Raw genomic sequence first — 7,673 nt, forward strand, 5'->3', positions numbered from 1 at the left:
TGCCCGACTGCTGCATTTGTCTATTGCATTTGCAGGCTATATCAATACAGTATATGAAACATAATTATGAATCCAAAAGGCTATATCAATATATTAAATATTATTATTAATCCAACAGGCTATATCAATATATTAAATATAGTTATTAGTGGCCTACAGGCTATATCAATCTATGAAAAATAATTATTAATCCAACAGGCTATATCAATATATGAAATATAATTATTAATCCAGTAATACAGTGTAAAGTTTGTGACTAGATTTGCCCTGACTGAATGCTTCTTGTGCGGACACAAATTGAAGTCGAACAATTCGAGAGATAGAACTATGGATTTTATTAAAGGCCTATTATATTATTTTATTTTGTTACATACTTGATATAGATCTGATGCCATGGATTTATATTACACACATTTTGGGATCAGCACAATATTTGTTACTTTTGTTAGTTATTTCGACCTACTCATATGAACAGTGTTCTTCATCTGGGCATTTAGCGTTCAGAAAAAGTTAAGAAAAATATTTACCATTTAGCTCTTGCCATATCTTTTCTTCAAATCAAATGATTCGAATCAGTGTATTATCTAACGATAAAGACCCTGAAGAAACAAGGAGCAGAGATTCCAGACATCGGCCATTAGGGTTGTTATTGGTGGCCAAAATGCTGACTGGGCCCAAACAATCTCACTATGAGCAGAGCAATGTTTGGAAATGGGGTGACATCATTTCTTTAATATCGTACAGTGCACATCTCTCTCCCTCTCTCTCTCTTAAGATAGTAGAAACATAATAGAAAATTGAGTAAAGGAGCTCAGTTTATGTACAATCAATATTATTAAGTATGATCCTATTAAGCTCCCTGAAACATTTCAATGAACATTTTGTATTTGTAATCCAACTTCTTCTCTACCTTGACTCATCATTCTTATTTGAATAATGACAACGCTCATGCTCCGACTGTGGCTCACGTCTGAGAGGAAATAAGGTATAGTCAATAACTATCCATACACATTATATCATCCTGGAAAACTTGAATCTATCTTCACCTCCTCGCTCAAACGTGAAACTAAGACGACCAAAACATAAGCATAATGCATCTGCTGATACACAGGGGACATTTATAGATATTCAAGAAACAAGTTTGACACTTTATTATTTTCTCCAAACCAACTTGTTGTCCTACACTAGGACCCCCCTTGGGCCACCGCATCGATGACGTGGACATAAATGGGACTGTTCCACCCATTGGCCTTATCAAAAAGAAGCAGGCTGTCTACCACCTGATACCACCACTAATCACAAAGCTCCCAGGCCCAGCCGAAAAAGAGCTCTCTTACCTCAGTCCTGGACTCACCAGTGGACCGTATTTGAAGGGAAGGATCTCAATACCATTCCTTTTATGACTTTCTTGTCATTTTTAGGCTGGTTGTTGCAATGGATTGGATGAGAACTTTACCTTTTAGGAAGGTAGTCCCACTGTGCATCAAATGTGTGATGCAGTAAGAAAACCTTCATGAGACATCCAAAGAAAGTAACAATGCTCCAAGTAAATCTATTTTTTGCCATGATTTCTCTGCTGTGTGGGTTGTCGTTGTTAAGCTATCCCTGGGCAGCAGAGTGGCATGTCACTCTTTCTGTCGCACTTGCTGTGCTCATTCATTTAAATATGTTCATCACCAGTCCTCTCTATAATGTAACTGCTCATCAGTTTTAAACAAATCAAACTGCACATAGCATATTCCCACACATTTGATCAAAATCAAATATTTAGCTTTCATTAATCTTTGGGATCATTGCGGCTATTTTGAAGGGGTCAACAAGGAAAGAAATGTAAAAGCATGCGTGTCTGTCTATTGATTCATCTGTGAGTGTGCCTGCTTGAATGAAAGTTGTGTTAAAATAAGGGCTCTGAGGTGCAGCGAGGTGAATATTTCCAGCACTCCAGAAACCGTTTAAGATTTGACTAGAGCTATACACAACATAAACACACACACACACGTTTCTGATCAGAGGCTGATGACAGCTGCAGGATTCATTTCAGGGAAGCTCATCACCTTCTTGACTCAGCCTCATCATCATCATTGTCGTCCTCATCATCATCATCAACTTCTTCTCCCTGAAATGCAATTGCTGGCTGTCTTATGCACCATGTCTAATAAGGACTGATTCACTGGAAGCTGGGTAGATATAGAGCCATGACGGTCTAAGGATCCTTCTCCCTTCAGTGTGTTTTACAGCTGCCTCTCTGGTAACATAGGGAAAAGGTAGAGAGAGAGAGAGAGAGAGAGAGAGAGAGAGAGAGAGAGAGAGAGAGAGAGAGAGAGAGAGAGAGAGAGAGAGAGAGAGAGAGAGAGAGAGAGAGAGAGAGAGAGAGAGAGAGAGAGAGAGAGAGAGAGAGAGAGCCCACAAGCCCCTTTGTGCTGTGGGAGAGAATTGGAAAGAGAGAGGCAAGGAAGAGGGATGGAGAGAAAATAGGTGCATTTACAGAGAGAGTGGGAAATAACATGTCAGCATTTGGGTTGTTTCAAATGATAGTTAAAAATCGATCTAGGACTATAAATATCAGACCACCACCTGACAGCAATGAATCTGGCTCCGACCATGCCATAATTGAAGTAAACAAACCTACCACATTAAAAGCACTATTCTTATACTGTGGAATCATTGCATCTAATCAGTCCCTTGTTTGTCTCTTATTTATTCGTATCCGCTTTGTTTTAGGTTTACAGCATCATTAGATCAGAAAGATTACAAGGAAAGTAACATTCAGAATGTTAGAATAGGATCTGTGAGCCAAAGGGAAAAAGAGACAACATTGCCTAAAACTGAGTAGTCATTTCAAACCATTTATCATTTGTTATTTGCGATTTTTTTATTGAAGTTGTACTATAATATAGTCAGTCTAACTGGGACTATTATCAATAAGAAATCTGAGCAGTGTTGACTGATCTTGTTGCAGGTGTTTCAGTGGTCCATGTCTGTCAGATTTATTAGACAACCGCATCAACCCGCGTATTGAACAAGCTTATTGAACCCCTACTCCCTACTCCCTACACCGTACCCCCTATTCTAAACGCCCAGCCTGGGGCTGGTCGGGCTGCTGAAGCCTCTCGTTATGGAGGAGTGGGGGTTGGGGTGATGAGGAAACGGGTCGATGTGCCCTGGAAGTAATTCTTTCGCCCCAAACACTCCGGTGAAAGGGACCACCGGGGTCTACATGTGGGGGTCTCATCTCGTTTACCAAAACGGACAGAATTCCGAACTTTTAGTGGCCCTTCTATTGCATTGCGAAAAAAAGACATTGTTTATCCAATATGTCGTCTGTATGAATCTTAGAGCCACGAAACGATTGTCAACATGATGCCTGCCTCATGTTGTAAATGTGTATATTTACTTGTTACTGCAATAGGTTAATTGCATTTTTTATATTCCGTATTTCAAAATATTACTTTCGAGTGATTTAGACTATAAGTTCATTCCATTATTAATCGGGTTTGTTTTACAGTATCGTTTAACTATAACTTCTCGACCTGATGCCTTTACATATTGTTTAGGTGGCATAGAACATGCTTTTTCTATGTTTTCGTTCAAGGATAAAATATGAATTCCAAACGTCGATGAGAAATGATTTGTATCATCAGACCTTATCATTCATTCACTAAAATGTATGCCTGAGAGCCGTTTACTTTAACAGCATTTTAATCACAATTTAATCACAAATGATACATTCTAAAGAGGAATCAAATCTAAATACTACAAAATTAGGTCTGATCAAACCCATTAACAATTGATCGCTTATTTGTAATAGCCATATAATGTTTAATGATTAAACTTACCATGAATCAAATTAATCTTTTCAGCATTTTACAACAAAATTAAAAATGATTTAAAGGCCCAAATCTATTTTAAACTACCCCAATACAACCCCAAAAAATTATTGTGCATTTTTCTTATGAAAGTTGAGGTCATTACACAAGTATAGGCAAGCAGCCTAACAGGCCTAAATAGGCTATTACATAAACTCCTTAATAGTTTCTAATTTTTGTAGGCCTGTTATTGGTTATTATAGGCTACAGTCCAAGCCAAGAACGAAAAATTAGGGCTTTGTAATACTTGCACATATATGTCATGTGAATTAGACCCATTAGGCTATAGAGAAGACAAACCAACCAACATGGTAAACTCTCTAAAAAAAAGTTGGTAACGTGACGTCACCCTCCCACAATGCCCCATAGCTCCGCTGCAGCTCGAGGAGAGCGACGCTCAGGCCCCAATACACACTATCACTATTAAAACAACCACCAGATCGGACCGAGGAGGACGGGGAAGGTGGCCTGGGGTCTCCACGGTGGGTTCTCCTGAAGTCCGGATCATCTAGAGTCTAAAGGGGTTCATGTGAAGTGGATTAATGCGGCTCTGGAAACTTTTTGGTGGGTAACTGCTCGTTTCTGTAGGACCACATAGAGTAGCTGCATGTTCTGATGTGCACGTTTTCTCTATAAGAATATCATCGTTATGTTTGCCGATACACTAGATAAAATGACAACTGACATATTGACATATTTCTTAAGAGTTGAATCGCTCCATGTGTTGATATTGATCTGATAGCCGATTGAGTGTAATTTAGGACATAACTGTGGGAGTATGCAAGCATCTGGGTATTTAATTTTTAATTACTAGAGCTCCCCTTCACTTGTAGCTTTGTCGATAAATATGTTATCAATGTCAGCTTTTCAGAGGATCCACATGATCCAATCTGTTGCGTATGTCCTTGCTCTACTTTATTGATCTTCATTTAGCGTTTCCGCCCATTTGTAGAATTTTAAGCAATTTCTGAATAGTTCTCACGTTGAGAAAACCATCAGGATCAGTGAGACAGGACCGTCCCGGGGTGGTCTGGCTGGGACTGGTTGATAAAGTTGTTGGATTGTTATTCGGTGTTCCCGTGCATCGCACCCTCGGAGAAGTGGTAGTTGTGTGGTTACTTTTGAGAATTCACCTGAGATCCGTATGACTTTCCTCTATGTGTGTGTGTGTGTGTGTGTGTGTGTGTGTGTGTGTGTGTGTGTGTGTGTGTGTGTGTGTGTGTGTGTGTGTGTGTGTGTGTGTGTGTGTGTGTGTGTGTGTGTGTGTGTGTGCGTGTGCTTCTCTCTATTGAGTCTGTTAAATGCACGTAGTAGAGGTAGAAGGAATTATTTCTCACGTCTTGTTGGTTTCTCCAAGTGTCTTGGCGGATTGAGACGAGATGTGACGGCATGTTGTGTTGACAAAGTGTGTGTATAATAGTGTGTATAATAGTGTGTGTGTGTGTGTGTGTGTGTGTGTGTGTGTGTGTGTGTGTGTGTGTGTGTGTGTGTGTGTGTGTGTGTGTGTGTGTGTGTGTGTGTGTGTGTGTGTGTGTGTGTACATTCAATAGGACCTCTTCAAGGGGGGTTGGGCGATATTCAAAATGTGGGGGTTCAATTGATAGTAGGCCAGGCTAGCCTCACTTGTTATTAGTATCTGCAAAAACATTTGTGTTTTCTTTTTGCAGAGTTAATGTTCAGGTAATCGCTGTATGCAGACCTCTGAACACTACCCTTCCTCTGATATGGCAGTTAATAGGACAGGTGATGGGACTAGCACTGGCCCACATATGAGATGCTAAATGTTTCTGAATGGGTTAGTCAGAAATCAGTGATATATCAATTGCGTTGTGGTGTTTATGATAACACGTTGCAACAAAATAAACAACCCAAAACGACTAAGTACCTCAATGCAGGTTCTTTCTTCATCAAAATAATTCCCTCTATCATTATTAAGCTTTGTAGGATGGTGAATTAAGCAAATACAACACAGTATGCACATCACTTTTACCCTGCCCTCGATGTAAGCAACCCAGATAACGTGGGACTAACAAAACATCAAGCTTTAGGCCTCGTCCTGATCCTAGACTGTAGGTCCATGTCGGCCCTGCAGGTCCATTTAGGTCCCTGTAGGTCTATGTAGGTCTATATAGGTCTATGTAGGTCGATGTAGGTCGAAGTAGGTCTATGTAGGTCTATGTAGGTCCAAGTAGGTCGATGTAGGTCTATGTAGGTCCATGTAGGTCTATGTAGGTCTAAGTAGGCCCATGTAGGTCCATGTAGGTCTATGTAGGTCGATGTAGGTCGATGTAGGTCTTGGTAGGTCTATGTAGGTCTATGTAGGTCTTAGTAGGTCTATATAGGTCCCTGTAGGTCTTTGTAGGTCGATGTAGGTCTATGTAGGTCTATGTAGGTCCCTATAGATCCCTGTAGGTCTATGTAGGTCTATGTAGGTCCATGCAGGCTCTGTCTCTATCACTCATCAGGCCTCTCGCCCATTGCCTCGAGCTACATAATAAGGAAATGGAAGCGAGATCGTCACGAGACAATGGCTTTGTTTCTGACAGTTGCTTTTGCAAACGGAGTCCCATGAGTTGATGTTTGTTTTTATAGTTGTAGAGATCTGGTACAATGTATTCCTTCTACAAATTTGTTGCTTTTGAAATCATCATGTTGCATAATCTGCAACAAGTGAGGTTAGTATACAACTGATGCACCTGTTTTGAAGTCGATTATCATTAGATGTAAGACTTGTTTACTTGACTGCAGAATCTTACAGTTGCTACCTAGACAACGTCCGGAAAGACTTATCCTGGGAAGGTCATATCAAATATGAGAACAATGTTAGAAAAAAACGTTACGGTTTAAACCTGAACCATTAAAACAAGTTGCAATACTAGTTCTACAATCAAAGACGTAGTTAACACATATTTGATTTACAAGATATTAGATATAAGATATATTGCCCACTACACTTTCTTCTTCGTAATATTTTATTAATTGCCAAATATAAACAGCATAATTCCTCATTTTGTTGTTGTATACAAAGTACTTGAGCCAGTTAGCTTCCCTCAGTATGTTCTGTAGGGTCCAGTGAGACAGCTTCTTCTCATTAACTCCTTTGCATTGCCTGACATTTCTTCTATGCTCCTGCGGTTGGGAGGAAGCACGTTTCATGTTTGCCTTTGTGATTGAGAGAATGTGTTTGTGAGAAATCACACACAGAGACACACACACACGCACAAATGCACAGCCACGCGCACACACACACATACAAACACACACACACACACACACACATGGACACACACATATGGCTGTTTTGTGATATGTTCGTTCCTTGAAAAGCACAAATGCATCTGTGGGAGTTTCCATGTGTGCGCAATGTATGAATTTATTTATATATGTGTGTATTTCTCTCTCTCAATCTATATGAATACATCTATACATATATGTATACATATATACATGTATATGTACGTGTGTCTGTGATTGAGAGCGATAGAGAGAGAGGATAAAGGGTTTGAGCGAGAGAGAGAGTGAGTAGTTTGGGTAGAGTGGTGTTGTTTTGTGCTGCTTGAGGGAGGTCTTCACAAAAAAGAAATACCCCCAATCCCTTGCACCTCTTTGGGCAGTGAGCACGGCGGTGGTGGTGGTGCGGGCAGCAGCAGGCTGATTTCCATGAGAAAAGAGCATCAGTCTGGTTAATGGCAAGGACAGGCCTCTGAGGGGACAAACAGTAGTTAATAACCGGAGAAGAATCGGAAAAGCTCTGATCCCATTCTTTGTACTTCTTCACCTTCTGCGATGAGAGGGAGAGGGAGGGAT

General features: G+C 40.2%; 1 protein-coding gene across 4 annotated transcripts in view; it reads left to right on the forward strand.

Moving 5' to 3' along the window:
* The first annotated feature begins 4,232 nt into the window (after nt 1-4,232).
* The window catches only part of plagl2 (pleiomorphic adenoma gene-like 2), a 25,495-nt gene continuing 22,054 nt past the window's right edge, over nt 4,233-7,673 (forward strand). For 2 of the 4 annotated variants that reach the window (XM_030362895.1, XM_030362905.1), the window contains exon 1: nt 4,233-4,430. The gene's annotated coding sequence lies outside the window, so the exon portion shown is untranslated. The remainder of the gene's footprint in view (nt 4,431-7,673) is intronic. The other 2 variants (XM_030362912.1, XM_030362921.1) reach the window with 1 other exon arrangement.

The sequence above is a fragment of the Gadus morhua genome, chromosome 1 (assembly GCF_902167405.1).
Source record: "Gadus morhua chromosome 1, gadMor3.0, whole genome shotgun sequence".
In the NCBI taxonomy this organism is placed as follows: Eukaryota; Metazoa; Chordata; class Actinopteri; order Gadiformes; family Gadidae; genus Gadus; species Gadus morhua.